Raw genomic sequence first — 18270 nt, forward strand, 5'->3', positions numbered from 1 at the left:
CTGGAACATGTTACAGCAATGTTATACAGTAGAAACTTTTAACTTTACATACAATATTGATACATTTTACCAGGACAATAATGTACAGCAGATTGAGTTTTCAAATGGTACCTGGTTGGGACCTGATCAAAAGGACCAATAAGAAAGAAGATACTTTCAAATCTGGGGGCAGGAGAAGGGGAGGTTTTGTTTGTGCTCTTCGTTGTTCCCTCTGGAGGGAGGAAGAGAAAGAAAGAGAGAGAGAGGCTTCACGAATTTGTGTGTCATCCTTGCGCAGGGGCCATGCTAATCTTCTCTGTATTGTTCCAGACACCAAGCAGGTGACCGAGCCCCTACTGAAATGATGCATCTAAGATTACAAAAATGGAAGTAATAGCAAGGAAATGTGTTAGATTCTCTTTTGTTTTAGCTTGTGAATTTTCCCTATGCTAAGAGGGAGGTTTATTCCTGTTTTTGTAACTTTGAAGTTGTGCCTAGAGGGGAATCCTCTGTGTTTTAAATCTTTTTATTACCCTGTAAAATTACCTTCCCATCAAGATTTTATAGAGGTGCTGCTTCTACTTTTTTCTTTATAATAAAGTTCTTCTTTTAAGAACCTGATTGGTTTTTAGTGTCCTAAAAACCCAAGAGTCTGGTCTGTGCTCACTTTAACCTATTGGTTAGTATATTATTATCAAGCTTTCTCAGGAAAGGGAGTGAAGGGGTTTGGGGGGTGGGGGGATATTTTGGGGAATTAGGAACTCCAAGTGGTCCTTTTCCTGAATCTTTTTCTAAATCACTTGGTGGTGGCAGCAATACTGTCCAAGGACAACGAAAGGATTTGTGCCTTTGGAAAGCTTTTAACCTAAGCTGGTAGAAATAAGCTTAGGAGGTCTTTCATGCAAGTCCCCACATGTGTACCCCAGAGTTCAGAGTGGGAAGGGAACCCTGACGGGGGCATGTACATCCACAAGCTGGATCTGGCAGGAAACACTACTGTTTTTTATTCCCCCACTTAACTCTCTCAGGCCCTCCTTATGTCTTTACTTGTTTATCCAGTCAAGTGGCTGCCAGCCAGTTCACTACTGGCTACCCATGAACCATTCTGTAATAACAGGCCAAGATAACTTCCAGTCAGCACCAACACTACCTGAAATCCTCCATCAGTGACAAATACAAATGCTGTCTGGGAGAGACACACATTTCAGCAAAGTGCAGCCTTTGTGTCTCATTTTCATCACAAACTTATGAAGCCCATGAACTTCACCTTAGAAAACACTGAATGGAGAAAGTTATGAGGTCCCTATCTGATCTGAGCCAGAGAGACCCCCTGTACATCCGCCCATCAAATGAGCAGTGCCCTTCCGAGCACATGCTTAGGAGCAGAGCCCTTGGATTCTAAGCCCCAAAAATCTTCCTCCAGGGCTTCCCATGAGAGCATGGCACTGGGGGTATCTTCCTCCTCTATCCAGTCTCCCCTCTTCTCTGCCCAGCCCTCCTGAGGACATTACTACACTGGAAGATGATAGTACTTTGGTGTCCCTGGAACTGTCTCACTTACAACCGTCAGGCAGTATTACCTCGGTATTAACAGCCCTGTCATGCCAACAAGAGCAATTTTCAGATTTGGATGAATCTGATGAGCCGGTCCCTCCTTCATTCCCCATGAGAGAGCCAAGCCTAGACAGGTGATCCACAGGTTATTCAGGAATTAAGGGCACTACCCTTACAAACTCAACCTCCCTAGGGACCGATGGTTCACCTTAAAGTGTTGACCTCTCTTTCTGGCCCTATTGGGTACTGTGGTATTCCTATACCAGATATCCAGAACCCACCCAGTGGTCTTTCTGCTCCTCTCCTTGTGTCAAAAACCAGTTCCACTGGTGTATGAGGATGAACCAGAACTGCAGTTTCTGACAGTTCCAATGGGAATCTCCTTCTCTCCCCAGATGAGGTGGTCTCTCCTTCTTCCCTATCCCCACCCAATGACCATAGGCAATACCAGAACTTACTACGAATTGTGGCTAATAATGGTGCTCTGTCTCTATCCACCCAACTACAACATGGCTCATGAAGGGCTACATCAAGACTTCCTGCCAATTACAAAACCAACACCACCCTGGGATCTTAACCTCATGCTGTCAAAACTTACTCTGTTTGAACACTTAGCAACATGTTCCATGTCCCATTATCCATGAAGGTGGCATTTCTAATGGCCATCATTTCAGCCAAGAATGTCAGAATCTGTGAGTCCTCATAGCACGCACACACCCATTTACGAAGTTTCAGAAAGACAAAGTATCCTTCTGCCATCAGAAATTCAACATTTTTCATCGTGATCACAGAGAGATCTCATGGTCAAGCTATATCTTCTCAGAGGATTTCCAAGTGAGTTTCTTGTTGCATTATCAAATGCTATAAACTAGCTCGCTTCCCACTACCCAGCGATATAACGGCCCACTCCATGAGAGCGCAGGCTGCCACGGTAGCATCCCTGCAGGAGGTCCTGATGCAGGACACATGCAGAGCAGCCACCTGGAGCTCCATGCACGCATTTGCTAAGCATTATGCACTAGTCCAGACCTCTGTTGCAGATGAAGCAGTCAGATCTGCAAGTATCTTTGTTTCTGGCTTCCTTGCACCTACCTCCAATCTGAGTACTGCTTGTCAGTCATTCACATGTGGAGTACACATAGGGACCAGCACTTGAAGAAGAAATCGAGATTACTTACTGTAACTAGAAGTTCTTCATGTCCTATGGCACCGTATAGACTAACAGACGTACTGGAGCATGAGCTTTCGTGGGTGAATACCCACTTTGTCGGATGCATGTAGTGGAAATTTCCAGAGAAAGGTATAAATATGCAAGCAAGAATCAGGCTAGAGATAGCGAGATTAGTTCAATCAGGGATGATGAGGCCCTCTTGTAGCAGTTGAGGTGTGAACGCCAAGGGAGGAGAAACTGCTTTTGTAGTTGGCTAGCCATTCACAGTCTTTATTTAATCCTGAGCTGATGGTGTCAAATTTGCAGATGAACTGAAGCTCAGCAGTTTCTCCTATTCTCTTTGAAGTCTGTGTCTTGAAGTTTTTTTGCTGCAGGATGGCTACCTTTAAAATACTGCTATTGTGAGAGTGTGATATGTCGTGCGCGAGAGTGGAGTGCTCTTCTACATGTTTTTGTATCGTGCCATTCCTAATATCTGATTTGTGTCCATTTGTCCTTTTACGTAAGGACTGTCCAGTTTAGCTGACGTACATAGCAGAGGGGCATTGCTGGCATATGATGGCGTATATTACATTGGTGGATGTGCAGGTGAATGAACTGGTAATGGTGTGGCTGATCTGTTTAGGTCCTGTGATGGTGTCGCTGGTGTAGATATGTGGGCAGAGTTGGCATCGAGGTTTGTTGCATGGATTGGTTCCTGAGTGAGTTACTATGGTGCGGCATGTAGTTGCTGGTGAGAATATGCTTCAGGTTGGCGGGTTGTCTGTGGATGAGGACTGGCCTGCCATCCAAGGCCTGTGAAAGTGAGGGAACATTGTCCAGGATGGGTTGTAGAAGTTCTTCGAGATTTGTGGTCTCTTCTGTGTTCCACTACCTGCCCTCCATCCCCTCTGCTTTGGGTCTGGTCGGATTCACAGTAAGAAGAGGAACTCAAAGCGTATCGGCTCACACTGCCTCTTATACACTTGATCAGGAGCATGATTAGATCTACTGCACATGTGCTGGCCAACAGACACTGCTCATTAAAATCTCCCGTCTCAGGTGCATGGTGTGTATGCATACCCCATGTGTGGAATATAGATAAGGACCATGTGTTTCAAAGAACTTTGTTACAATAAGTAACCTGCATTTCTGCATTCCAGTCCAAAGGCGCTCCACACTACAATATGGAGAATAACCTGCTGACTGAATGTGGGCCATTTCTGTTCTGAGTGTTTAAGCAATCTTTCTACCCTGAAGTTGTTTGTTGTATTTAATAGCATAAGTATAAAGGTATCAGGGCAGAACATAACTACTGCCAATTATTCAGAAAAATTATGACCAGGAATGAGAGAGACTTTTTTCCCCCCTGAAATCTGCTGTTGTAATTGAAATAAATAGTCACTCAGGGAAAAAAAAACACTAGTTTCAACTGTGTAGCCTATGATTTTCTTCTTAATGTAAACTGGCTTATTCTCGAAATATATTGAAATGAATACACACTTTGCTTCTAATATTTCCCTAGGAAAGTGCTGATCTTTCTTTGTTAATTTCTTTGTAAATATTCAGCTCCTGCTGTTTGAGGTGTGAATATGCTAACTATCAGCATCACATTTTGTTTAGACCTAACTTTGCTAGGGAAGCAGGAGCATATTGGGTGAAAGCTGCAATTAATTGCACAGCAGAAGCTGGTTTGACATTCTGGTAAATCTCCTGCGAGTTTACATACTGAGTTGGATCATGGATACTAGCTTAGACTGTATGAATTGTTCCTCTAAGACATTCTGCAAGACTGCTTATTTAGACAGATTCTGCAACACTGCTACCTAGTTATGCTAGGTAGGTCCCATTTTTTGAGGAAAAGGAGTGGATAACCTGAAAATATTAGTAGATCTACATAGATTGGAGTGACAACATAAGTTTTGCCGCATACTACCCTTTCTCAAATGTAGATTTTTTGTTTACCCTATAGCATATCTAGCTATGAAAGAAATGAGGGATAGTTTTCATATTTCCACTTTACAAGCAATATGTTCAGTTTTTGAACAATAGCTAATTACATAGCTGAGACTACATGTAATGGGAGAATAAGAAGACATTCCAATATACTACATATAATTAGAGACCTAGATAGTCCACTTTACTAGCTGCCCGGAACGAGGAGTAGCACATAGCTGCACTGCTCCAGGAGTAGCTCACAATGCAGACTGTAATTCAGTCATGTTTTGTGTCTTGGTCCACATCCTGCTTCAGGTAGGGGGAAAAAAAAGAAATCTAAACCTTGACCTGGTACAATGTGTGCCATCCAACTTGCTGGAGCAAATACTGTCTGGTATACTGGCGGTGGGGCAAGGCTCCATCTGGTCCCTTCTCTCTCCTGCCTACCTTTTCAGGTTTGATGGGGTGTAGTACCTCTCCTGTAGTGTCTGCTTTTCCTCCCATGCAGCAGTCCATGGTATAGATAGCCTGCACAAGACATTAAACCTTAAGGGGTTGCTTTATTCAATCCCTTGGTTGAGCGTGTAGGACTAGTGGAAATCTAGCCCAATGTAGAGTAAATCCCTAAAAGAAATTGAGTCTCAAATATAATTTAAAAAAAAAATCAAATTGACATCTTTAGTTTTATGGTTCAGATTAGACAATGGAAAATACAGCACACCATTGTAAAGCATGGAAAATATAGATTTTCATAACTGTCATAAGAGAAAATTGATCAATTTTGCATTCAAATATTATTTATTCCTTAAAAAGCTATTAATGTTGAAAAGTGAAACTCTTAGAAATTATTAGCAGTTACAGTTGCCCACATAACCTTACCTTTACTCAGTTGTCATGTGGAACAAATAGTCTACAGTTATGCTAGTACACAAAAGGTGGAGTTAAAGTTGTGTGGACAACATTAATTTTGACATTCCTAGATTTTGAGTGCTTTGTGTTCTTGTAACATGTCACTCCATATATGGAATTCCTAGGTTTTTAGGAAAGACATCTAAATGATATCATGTGAATCTGTCTACATAGCAATAATGCTAATATAATGGAATGAGGGAGGGCTGATTTAGCTCTGATTCAACAAAGCATTTAAACGTGCTTAACTGTAAGCAGATTCATAGGCCCCATTGATTTACAAATAAGTATATGCTAAACTGCTTTTCTCAACTGTCACGTCAAAGCCTGTCTCATTGCATACTCCCCTACAGAGATTGTATGGTAGGAGAACTGAAGAGGAATGTTCTAGAGAGGATATTGGTGCACTCACTATTAATCTGTCCCAAGGTGCTCCTTTCTGTTGGTATGTCTACACTATGAAATTAGGTCCAATTTATAGAAGTCGATTTTTTTAGAAATCAATTTTATACAGTCGATTGTGTGTGTCCCCACTTAAGACCATTAACTCAGCGGAGTGCATCCACAGTACCGAGGCTAGTGTTAACTTCCAGAGTGTTGCACTGTGGTAGCTATCCCACAGTTCCCGCAGTCTACTCCATCCATTGGAATTCTGGGTTGAGATTCCAATGCATGATGGGTCAAAAACATTGTCACGGGTTGTTCTGGGTACAGGTCATCAGGCCCCCTCCTCCCTCAGGAAATAAACAGCAGACAATCGTTTCTTGCCTTTTTTCCTGCATTACCCATGCAGACGCTGTGCCACGGCAAGCATGGAGCCCGCTCAGCTCACCATCACCGTACGTCTGGGTGCTGGCAGAGGTGGTACTGCATTGCTACACAGCAGCAGCTCATTGCCTTTTGGCAGCAGATGGTGCATTACGACTGGCAGCCATCGTCACCTCCTGTGTGCTCTTTTAGCCGACCTCAGTGAGCTCGGTCAGAGCACCTGGACATAAATGGGAGTGACTCCAGGTCATTCTCTTTTTAAGTTTTGTCTCATGGAGATTCAGTCCTGCCTGCAGTCATACTGCACTGTCTTCTAGCAAGCAGCCAGGAGACCACAATGGCTAGCAGTTGTACTGCACTGTCTGCTGCCAGCCTAAGATGTATAAGAGAGATGGAGTGGATCAAAACAAGAAAGAGACCAGATTTGTTTTGTATTCATTTGCTTCCCTGCTCCCTCCCTCCCTCCATGAATGGGGAGGGGGGAGGGATAGCCCTATGGTTTGAGCATTGGCCTACTAAACCCAGGGTTTTGAGTTCAGTACTTGAGGGGGCCATTCTGTGTGACAGTTGTGTGTGTTTCTCCTTGATGCAAACCCACCCCCTTTGTAGATTTTAATTCCCTGTAAGCCATGTCGTCAGTCACCCCTCTCTCCCTCCGTCAGAGCAATGACAGACAATCATTTCGTGCCTTTTTTCAGCGCAGACGCCATAGCACAGCAAGCATGGAGCCCTGCGGCAATTATGAGCACTGTCAACACCATGCGCATTATCCTGCAGTATATGCAGAACCAGAACCTGCAAAAGCAAAACCAGGCAAGGAGGCAACGGCAGCACGGTGACGAGAGTGATGAGGACATAGACATGGACACAGACTTCTCTCAATGTACGAGCCCATGCAGTGTGGACATCATGGTGTTAATGGGGTAGGTTCATGCTGTGGAACGTTGATTCTGGGCCTGGGAAACAAGCACAGACTGGTGGGACCGCATAGTGTTGCATGTCTGGGACGATTCCCAGTAGGTGCGAAACTTTCACATGCGTAAGGGCACTTTCATGGAACTTTGTGACTTGCTTTCCCCTGCCCTGAAGCACAAGAATACCAAGATGAGAGCAGTCCTCACAGTTCACAAGTGAGTGGCAATAGCCTTGTGGAAGTTTGCAACGCCAGAAAGCTACTGGTCAGTCGGGAATCAATTTGGAGTGGGCAAATCTACTGTGGAGGCTGCTGTGATCCAAGTAGCCAACGCAATCAAAGATATCAAGGGTAGTGGCTCTGGGAAAAGTGCAGGTCATAGTGGATGACTTTGCTGAAATGAGATTCTCTAACTGTAGTGGGGCTATAGATGGAATGAATATCACTATTTTGGCACTGGAGCATCAAGGCAGTGAGTACATAAACTGAAAGGGGTACTTTTCAATGCTGCTGCAAGCACTGGTGGATCACAAGGGACGTTTCACCGACATCAACGTGGGATGGCCGGGAAAGGTACATGATGCTCACATCTTCAGGAACTCTGGTCTGTTTCAAAAGCTGCAGCAAGGGACTTTCTTCCCAGACCAGAAAATAACCATTGGGAATGTTGAAATGCCTATATCCTTGGGGATGCAGCCTACCCCTTAATGCCATGGCTCATGAACCTGTACACAGGCAACCTGGACAGTAGTCAGGAGCTGTTCAGCTATAGGCTGAGCTAGTGCAGAATGGTGGTAGAATGTGCATTGGATGTTTAAAAGCGCGCTAGCCCAGTTTACTGACTCAGCTAGACTTCAGCGAAACCAATATTCCCATTGTTATTACTGCTTGCTGTGCGCTTCACAATATCTGTGAGAGTAAGGGGGAGATGTTTATGGCAAGGTGGGAGGTTGAGGCAAATCGCCTGGCCGCGGATTACGCGAAACTAGACACCAGGGTGGTTAGAGTACAGGAGGGCGTGGTGCACATCAGAGAAGCTTTGAAAACCAGTTTCATGACTGGCCATGCTACGGTGTGAAAGTTCTGTTTGTTTCTCCCTGATGAACCCCCCCACCTTGGTTCACTCTACTTCCCTGTAAGCTAGCCACCCTCCCCTCCCCCCTTCGATCACCGCTTGCAGAGGCAATAAAGTCATTGTTGCTTCACATTCATGAATTCTTTATTAATTCATCACACAAATAGGAGGATACCTGCCAAGGTAGCCCAGGAGGGGTGGGGGAGGAGGGAAGGACAAGGCCACACTGCACTTCAAAACTTATTGAATGCCAGCTTTCTGTTGCTTGGACAGTCCTCTAGGGTAGAGTGGTTGGGTGCCCAGAGGTCCCCTCACCACATTCTTGGGCGTCTTGGTGAGGAGGCTGTGGAACTTGGGAAGGAGGGTGGTTGGCTACACAGGAGCTGTAGCAGCGGTCTGTGCTCATGCTGCCTTTCCTGAACCTCAGCCATATGCTGGAGCATATCAGTTTGTTCCTCCAGTAGCCTCAGCATTGCCTTTTGCCTTCTGTCACCAAGCTGACGGCACCTATCATCTTCAGCCCGCCACTTATTATCTTCAGCCCGCCATCTGTCCTCACGTTCATACTGTGCTTTCCTAGACTCTGACATCTGCCTCCACGCATTCTGCTGGGCTCTTTCAGTGTGGGAGGACTGCATGAGTTCAGATAACATTTCATTGTGAGTGCATTTTTTTTTTTGCGTTCTAATCTTCGCTAGCCTCTGGGAAGGAGAAGATAGCGTGAGCATTGAAACATTTGCAACTGGTGGAGGGAAAAAAAGGGGGAGTGGTAGTTTAAAAAAAAATTTTAGAAACCAATGAGTAGACTCTCTTTGAGATTTTTTTTCAAATGTTTGGGCATTTCATCTTTTGGGATGGAGTTCTGAAAGCATGGATTTGTCTCCCCATGTAACGATCAGATCCTGTACCTCCCATTCAGTCCATGCTGGAGCTCTTTTGCAATTCTAGGACTCCGTCATGGTCACCTTTGCTGATAAGATCTGCACTCACCTGCAGATTCCCATGCTGGCCAAACAGGAAATGAGATTCAAAAGTTTGCGGGCCTTTTCCTGTACCTGTCCAGTGCATCTGAGTTGAAAATGCTGTCCAGAGCGGTCACAATGGAGCACTCTGGGATAACTCCTGGAGGCCAATACTGTTGAATTGCGACCACACTACCCCAAATTCGACCAGGCAAGGTCGATTTCAGCACTAATCCCCTCATCGGGGGAGGAGTACAGAAATCAATTTTAAGAGCCCTTTAAGTTAAAAAAACAGCTTAGTCGTGTGGACACGTGCAGGGTTAAATCAATGTAATACTGCTAAATTTGACCTAAACACATAGTGTAGACCAGGGTTGTGTCTCACAGTGGAAGAAGTTGTTCAGAGCTAGGATAGCTCTCGTCAGTTCCACACTTGAAGCACAAGATCCTGCAAAAGGGATTAATCAATACATTTTCTAGAAAAACAAATTACAGGTAAATTCTTATCCCAGTTTCACAGATGGGAAAACTGATCAAACTCAGGAGGGTCTTTGCTGATTTGCCCAAGTTACACAAGAAGTTCAAGTCTCTGTCAGAACCAGGATTAGAAACTGTGTCTCTGGAAGCTGCCCCTTATGCAAGTCACTTACCTTCTCTGAGCTTCAGCTTCCTTATCTGTGAAATCAGGATAACGCTACTTATCCCAGTGCTAGCCTCAAAATTAAATAATGAATGTTTGTAAAGTGCCTCTCACTTAAGGCACTATAATAGTGCAATATGGGGATTTTTTCATTTTTAAGATTAATTCCATCAATACACTGTCATCCCTCAATAGTGCCAGACACTGAGTAAACTTCCATACATGATCCTTGGACCCCATCTTGCCATTAGCAGATTATGCTGGTTGGCATACTGAGGGTGGTGGGAGAGAGATTAGTGCAAGGCTCCACCTGTTCCCATCTCCTGCCTACTTGCACAGGTTTGATACCACACCTGTGGAGTCAGCTTCCACTCCCATGCTGCAATCTATGGTATAGTAATATGCACAAGACACTGAGGGGTTGCCTTATTCAGTTCTTTGGTAAGCAGGTGAGATCATATCTTTTATTGGACCAACTTCTGTTGGTGAAAGAGACAAGTTTAAGCTACATAGAACTCTTCAGGAAGAAGAATAAAAGATATTACCTCACCCACCTTGTCTCTTTAATATCCAGGGACCAATATAGCTAAACCTACACTGCGTACAATATTATACTAAGTTGTCTGCAGTGTTGTTGTAGCAGTATCAGTCCCAGGATATTAAAGAGACAAGGTGGATAAGGTCATATCTTTTATTGGATCATTTTCTCTCGGCGAGAGAGAGAGAAGTTTTTCAGCCCCACAGAGGTCGTCTTCTACCACTCAAGATAGACTGGCTCGTTAACACTAAAAATCATGGACTGAACAAAGACTGGATTTATGGATTATTACAGGGGTGGCCAAACTTACTGGTCCTCCGAACTCCATACAACAGTCTTCAGAAGTTTGAGAGCTGGGGCACACCAGCCAGAGGCTGGGGCTCAGGGCTTTAGCTCTGTGGGAGGCACCTGAAAGGGCTTGGGCTTCAGTCCTGCTCCTGCGGAAGCCCCAAGCCCCAGCGGGTGCACCCCACAGGGCTGAAGCCCCGAGACCCCGCTCCCAGCTGGACAGAAGCCCCTACTCCACCACCCTGCTGCAAGATATAGGTCCCAAGCTCCCCCACCAGTCTGGTAGATGGAGAATGGGGGTGGGGGGACTCCATGAGCCACACTTTAACAGTAAAGGAGCCACATGTGACTCATGAACCACAGTTTGGCTGCCCCTGGATTATTACAATAATCTGTAGCCCACTAAACTACCCATTTTGTCCTGTGACTGTAGAGGTGTAAACAGGCCATTCTACCCTGAATAGTCCCTCACAGTATATGCTAATCACTTATGCTAAACAATCTGTTGAACCTTGCATCTTGCTGTGATGCTCAGAGTATCTTTCCCAGAGGTGAAGAAGAGTTCTGTGTAGCTTGAAAGCTTGTCTCTCTCACCAACAAAATTTAGTCCAATAAAAGATATTACCTCACCCACCTCGTCTTTCTAAATATAATATTGGCATTTAGATTTAGAAAGTATTTCATAGAAAATGTAGACCTGAGCTTTAAACAGTCTATAATGACCTGAAAGTTTATCTTTTGCTATTGTAATTGAAGGTAGTGACATTTTAGTTTTCAACAAACATATTGATGTTAACCATGAAATTAATAGTTGTCAGTTTCACAAAGACAAACTGATCAAGTAGATAAATTGTGATAAAACTATAATTGTCATAAAGATTCCAGATATTTTAGAAAATATAAACAGACATAAAATTTAATTCTGTGTTGATAACTAAGCACCCAATATAATATATGACCGATGAAGAAGTTCTAAGTGAAAGAGGAAATAACATTCAAGTTCTCCACACGGTTCATGATTTTATAGGCCTCTGTCCTCTGTCAGTCAACTCTTTTCCAAGCTAAACAGTTGCAGTCTTTTTAATCTTTCCTGTAACCTCTTCCATACCCCTAGTCATTTTCACTGTCCCGTGTGTGTGTATATATATTGTATGTATTGTAGCCTGTAACTTTTCCTAAAAATAATTATAAATGATATTTTAAAGATTGTCTTAAAATGGTTTATTTTCTGTTCTTGTATAATTCACTTTATGCCACTAGAGGGTACCAAAACATTTTCATAAAAAACATTTTGTTTTCCAACTCGCTGCCATGATAACTGATCGGCAGTGGAGGTTTACAGTTGAGTTAATATTAATAGGTCTCTTAGCAAATAAATATGTACTCATTTGTGGTGAAATCTTAAATTGTTCCTTGGCCTGTATCCTCTGTTTTAGGATGTTTGCACTTCTGTAAATATATATTTTTCCTTCTTTTGACTACATTGCAAGAAATTTATATATATATTTTTTTTAAATGACTAGTGATTTTGGATGTCTTAATTTTTGGATGCCCAGCTGATTTTGGGTTATCCTGTAAGGTTTCCCTTACCTTTCATTGTAGTGAGTGTGCAGTGAAGAAGATGAAGGTATTGAACAATTCTGAAAATCACGCATCTTTTAGATCACCTGTCCGTTAAAAATCAAGCCACTTTCAGATGTCTCAAGTTGGGCTCCCAAAATCACATCTCTTAGTTGCTTTTGAAAATCTTGGATGGGTGCCGAAAGTTAGGCTCCTAAATCCATAGTGAGTCATCAAAATATAAGTGGCCTGACTCCCAAAAGAATTCCATTGAAATTAATGAAAACTGCAGGGGCTTTTCACCTTCGAAAATTAGGCCTTATTTAAGTTACTGCCTATCGTCTTAGGAATCTAACTTTAGCTGGACATGCTTGAAATTTGGACTGTTAGTAGTAGTAATAGTATTTTGAAACCGCCAAAGGCCCTAATCAGGACTGGAGTGCCATTGTGTTAGGTGCTGTACAAACACACAAGAAGAGTGTTTACTGCAGAGTTTACATTCTAATCTGAGACAAGACAAAGTGAAGGTAACAAACAATAGGAAGGAAGGTGGAGAAAATATTGTTGATGTAGATATGTAAGCCTGCTGTAACTTTATTTGTATTTCTTGGATTTTAATTTACTAATACATTGGCAATGCCTAAATAAATTATATATTATTGCATCAGTCTGATCTAATACTGATACAATCTACAAAATGTGTGAGTCTATATATAACTAATATCCAATATTTTCAGAATATTGCAGTGTATATAGTTTACATGTATTTAAAGGTTCCATTTATATTACTTATTTCATTATTTGTATTATTGTTTTGGGCTAGATCTCTGTACTCTCACTGAGTGGTACCTTACTGAATAAGTAATCCCAGTGACTTCAGTAAATCTGTTTATGTATTAGGACACTTTTCAACCCGAACAAGGAGATCATAATTCATGGTGATGTGGTCTGTTGACAATATCTTGAAGAGTTTGCTGTTGCATGTTTATCATAAGCCTAACTTCCAAATCTGGACCTTAGCGTCCAAAATGTGGATGCCTAGCATGAACCTCCAAGCTTAATTACCAGCTTGGATCTTATCTCGCTGCCACCAGACAGGAATTATAGCACCTGCCTCGCTCTGGTCCCCTAAACTTTCCCTGGGGGACCCCAAGACTCAGGTCCTGAGTCTTACCACAAAGGGAAATAACCCACTTCCCTTCCCCCTTTCTCTCCCACCCAGACTTTCCTCTCTGGGCTAACCTGAGAGTACTGATGCAATCTCTTTACATCACAATACCAAGAAGCATGTCTCCTCTATTCCACAAAGAGACAAACCCCAAATACAAGGAAACAGAAAAGATTCTATCTCTCCTCCCCCTCCCACCAATTCCCTGGTGCTGCAGAGTTTCACCCTCCGTAGATCTAACACAAAGAGAATTCCCTCCCCTTCGTTCCTTAGCCTACCCAGAGAGAAAAAACTCAAACAAGTCTTAAAAAGAAAACTTTATATAAAAAGAAAGAAAAAAGACATAAGAATATAATCTCTGCATCAAGTGACAATACAGGGCTATTGCTTATAAGAAAAATATGAATAAACAGTCTGATTCAAAAAGATATCCAATTTGAAACATTCCAGCAAGCTACACACATGTAAATACAACCAAAACAACATAAAAGCCTATATTGTTTTTCTACCTGTACTTACAATTTGGAAACAGAAGATTAGAAGATAGAAAGAACCTTCTCATAGCTGAGAGACAGACAAAAGACTCAGACCCCAAAAATTCCCTCCCTGACTTTGAAAAATCCAGTTTCCTGATTGGTCCTCTGGTCAGGTGTTTGGTTCCCTTTGTTAACCCTTTACAGGTAAAAGAAACATTAACTCTTAGCTATCTATTTATGACAATGTTAAAAAAAGAAATGTTTCCTATATTCTGTAGCTGTCTTTGTTTAAACAAATGCAAGGTCTGCCTTTTCTCTTTCTGCCTTGTTGCCTCCAGGGTTAGGTGCCTGCTTCTCATGAGTGCTGTGCTAAGGCAAAATTCACCCTGTGAAGAGGGCCAAAAAAAAGCCCTGTGTACCATTTAAATGCCACTTAAATCCTCAAAATAAGGCCTAAGTGGTTCATGTGCATAGGGTATATTTCACCCTCAGTGAACAGCTTGTTTTAATTATCCTCTGAAAGCAGATAAGCACCACACTCTTACCATGTCAATCACTTTATCAGATCCTGCCCCTGGTTCTTTGCGCTTGTGATTTAAACAATGTCTTAGGGCCTGATCCTGTGAAGTGTTGCACTCCCCTTATCTTCTATTATCATCAGTAGCAGATGAAGATCTTCATCGCTAGAGATGCGCAAAATTTTTCAGATGGATAATGTATTTGTCAAACAACGTAATTTGTGTTTAAATTCACATAACCTTGCTCAAAAATTTTGGGGATTTAAGCATCATTTACAAAACAGTCGGAGGTGTTGCAAGGATTTAAAGAAAACATTTCATTCAAACTGAATTATCACTTTTTTGTTGTCTTTGTTTTTTTTTGATTTGCTGATATTTTTCAGAGTTTTCTAATATGGCTCAGGTTGAACTGGCTTTTTATTTTTCAGAAGTGCCAGTGAACTGCAAAATCTGATTCATCCGTCTCTATTTGTTACCTCAAGGAGGCACACTATGTTTTACAAAATTAGACCTTTTATTTTGTATATTTGGCATCTTGGCCTGAAATGATCCCAGTTTGGATTTATAATCTTGAAAATAACTAACATAATTTGAAGGTTTAATTTACACTGCAGAATTTGACCTAATCTACATAATTGTTTGTCACTAATGATGCATAAAAGGTTAATTGTCAGACTAGTGCCAATGAGCCGACACGTTTTCTCAGTTATGCTGGTGCGACTCCATTAAAGTCAATAGGAAACTTGGTTGAATCTGAGTAAGTTTCTCCTGACTTATACTTCCATTAATTTTATAGTTAATTGGGAGCTTTAGAAAGAAATAATGTTCTTTAGATATTCTCAGTGCAAATGAAATTACAGCAATTCATTACAGTAGATTATCTTTGTGTCATGTTATGTCATACCCTCCTTGCCATCTTGTGTTCTGTTGTTTTATTAGCATATTTGTTTGAATTACATTTAAGCTGATTGAGACGTTTACTTTTAAACAAGTGCTCAGATAGTACAGTGATGGTGGTCATATACATACCTAGATAAGTAGTCTGTATGCCACTAAGTACCCCTATAGCTCCATAAGAATGATGGTAGTATCAATGATTAAAAGAAGAAAAAAAGGGGGAAACCAGAGTGTTCTGAAATATTAGGCTGTGTGAGAAATCTCATTTAACATTGTACACATGAAATTCAGTGAAGGAGAATCCAGCATATTAAATATTTACTGTATTTCTAACCTTAGAAAAGATGAGAGTGGCAGCATTCCATTCTGGTAGTCATTTTGTAGGCAGCTATTTTAGTCAGTCTTTTGTTTAATACATTTTCGCTAACTCAGAAAGTAAAATATAATATTAATGTAATTAAAAGAAGTATAGATTCAAAATATTGTGAAACAACCAACACTCCACTTACTCTCCCATTGAAAAATTCTTCTGGAAATATGGGATATGAGCCAATTTTAATTCAGGTAATTGCAAGCTCTGAGGCACAATTAACATCTATTTTTTTCATTCTTCTTAAGTCTTTTCTATCTATTTGAATTTAGTATCAGTTATTCTAATTCTAAATATGTGAAATTTCTTAAATTGTGCATAGTTTATATGCTGTTATAAAATATTTTGCATATTGTAATAAGCTTACACTAAAACAGTTTCAGCTATGAGAATGTTAAATGTGAGAAAGGGCAAGTCTCATACGTAACGAAAAAAATTCTTAAAAATGGATAGTTACAGTTAGGCTCTAGAAGAAAATATTATTTGATTCTTTGATATGGGTCTCAGTTGCTATGTGTCTTTGATTAAATAAGAACAGAAGTCAAATGTGATACTATTGTTAAAGAATTTACCTTATTTAACCTTCACCTCTCAGATGCAGTTATTTGGCTTTGCTCCTTTGTTTGATGTTTGAGCAAATTCTCATTTAAGTCATAGACTGTTTGATTCCTTTGAATTATTTTGCAAAGCTTTTTTGACTGCTTTATCTCCCATTTCATTTCCTTTAATACCTACACAAGCTGGGATCCATACAAAAATGACATTGTTGCTGTGACATATTACCATATTATAGACATCAATAATTTCCAAAGCTATACCTCCTGTGGTGATTGAAATTTCTAGGGTGATATCAATGGCACTTAAAAGATCTGGAAAAGTGACAGATTGTAAAGGTTGTACTTCAGCAATCTAATTCAGTACCATCAGGACATCAAATAACTCAACAGTATAACCAGATAGGTAATCTAACTGACTTCTTCAATCCGAATTCACACATGCTAGGTTGATGAATCCTTCCTTTTCCTCCCTCCACCCCAGAAAAAAACCAAAAAACCCCAAACAACAACAACCCAGGAAGACTAATTTGAGACTATTAAAATAGAGAAACAAAGGTCTAAAATGAAGTCACATTACAATTTGATTATTTTAATTGAATTGCCATCCAAGTAAAGACATTGCGCACTGCAAAGAAGGAACACCAAAGGAAGCCTTCTAACTAGTGCAAGGCTACACTCAAAGATTTAGAGGTGTGGTTCAGCTTCAGTTCATTCTTTGCCTCAAACATCTTAGCCTAGAGAGAGTTCAGAAACTGGACTGCATGAGATTTTCAATACTGTTGGTTTTATCTGGGTAAAAAATACTATGAGAATAATCTGCTTTACTTTATCTCAGTATTTCCAGTTCTGTTCCTGGACTAAACCAGAAAGTGCAGGTTTGAGTGTAATGAAATGATTCACCAAATTTTATTGAACTTTACAAAATGGATAAAGGTTCAAGCAATTAATTATTTTCCCAAACATGGTGCAAATTATCTTTGACTCATTAGTGTTTTCTCTTCTGTTCTATACCATTAGGTTCAGTTCTTACTGTTTCTTCCCCCATAACAATTCTAAATCAATTTTTCTTTTTCTGTACATATTGCTCAAATTGTCATTCAGTTCATAATTGCCCACCTTGTTAACTGCAACATCTTTATTTTTGGCCTCTCCAATGATGAAATGGCTTCCTTCTGATGCATACAAAATGCAGCTCCTAAGATCCTATTCTATGCCCAATGCTCTGATGACAGTTTCCATCTTTTTTAATCTTTTCACTGGCTACCCATCTTCAACTGTATAAAGTTAAAGCTTCTCATCCTCAGCTTTAAGATTGTTCATAATGTAGCCCCTCCTTCTGTACCACATTGTGTTGTCTTTTGTCTATCAATCCAACCTACTCCAGTCTGTCAGTGATGCTAACTTTGCCTGCCTGCCTGCTTGCATGCTTCTCCCCAAATGTCTTTACACCTCCAGTCTCCTTTAGGGAAGGTCCTCTCTGAAATTGTCAACACCTACTCTTCTCCAAATGTTAATGAGGATAATCACATATGCCCTTTTTGTTATCAGTTTTAACTTTTCATGATGATACTGTTTTGTCTCCATGATTCCTTCCAATTATATTTATGTAAATTAATACTTTAATTATAATAGCTCTTCTTTAGTATATGACATGCAGTGAAGAAATTATCATATAACTACATGGTCAATAAAATTAAACGTAGCTTTTAAAAATCAGCTTCCAGAATTAAATTTTTGACACTTATAATCAAATAATTTTAATCTGAATTTTAGGTAATAAAAGAGAATGTCTTATCCATTTCCTATATCACTGTCTCATTGTTCAATTACAAAACTGAATTTGATGACCCCAGGATAAGTAATTATTCAGTCATACTTCTAAATATTTAAATTCTGCAGTAAATGTCATTCTTTCCTCCTTATTAGAGATATGGAGGTAATGAATTATCAGTGGCTTGAAAGAATTCATAGATAATTTAAATTGCCCACCCTTTGACTACCTGACCTGCA

General features: G+C 40.8%; 1 non-coding gene across 1 annotated transcript; it reads right to left on the reverse strand.

Moving 5' to 3' along the window:
- Positions 1-232: 232 nt before the first annotated feature.
- On the reverse strand, positions 233-334 carry LOC116819539 (U6 spliceosomal RNA). The gene has a single exon (XR_004372433.1). It is a non-coding gene; the product is annotated as a U6 spliceosomal RNA (small nuclear RNA).
- Between the last annotated feature and the right edge of the window lie 17936 nt (positions 335-18270).

This window comes from Chelonoidis abingdonii, chromosome 8 (genome assembly GCF_003597395.2).
Source record: "Chelonoidis abingdonii isolate Lonesome George chromosome 8, CheloAbing_2.0, whole genome shotgun sequence".
Lineage (NCBI taxonomy): Eukaryota > Metazoa > Chordata > Testudines > Testudinidae > Chelonoidis > Chelonoidis abingdonii.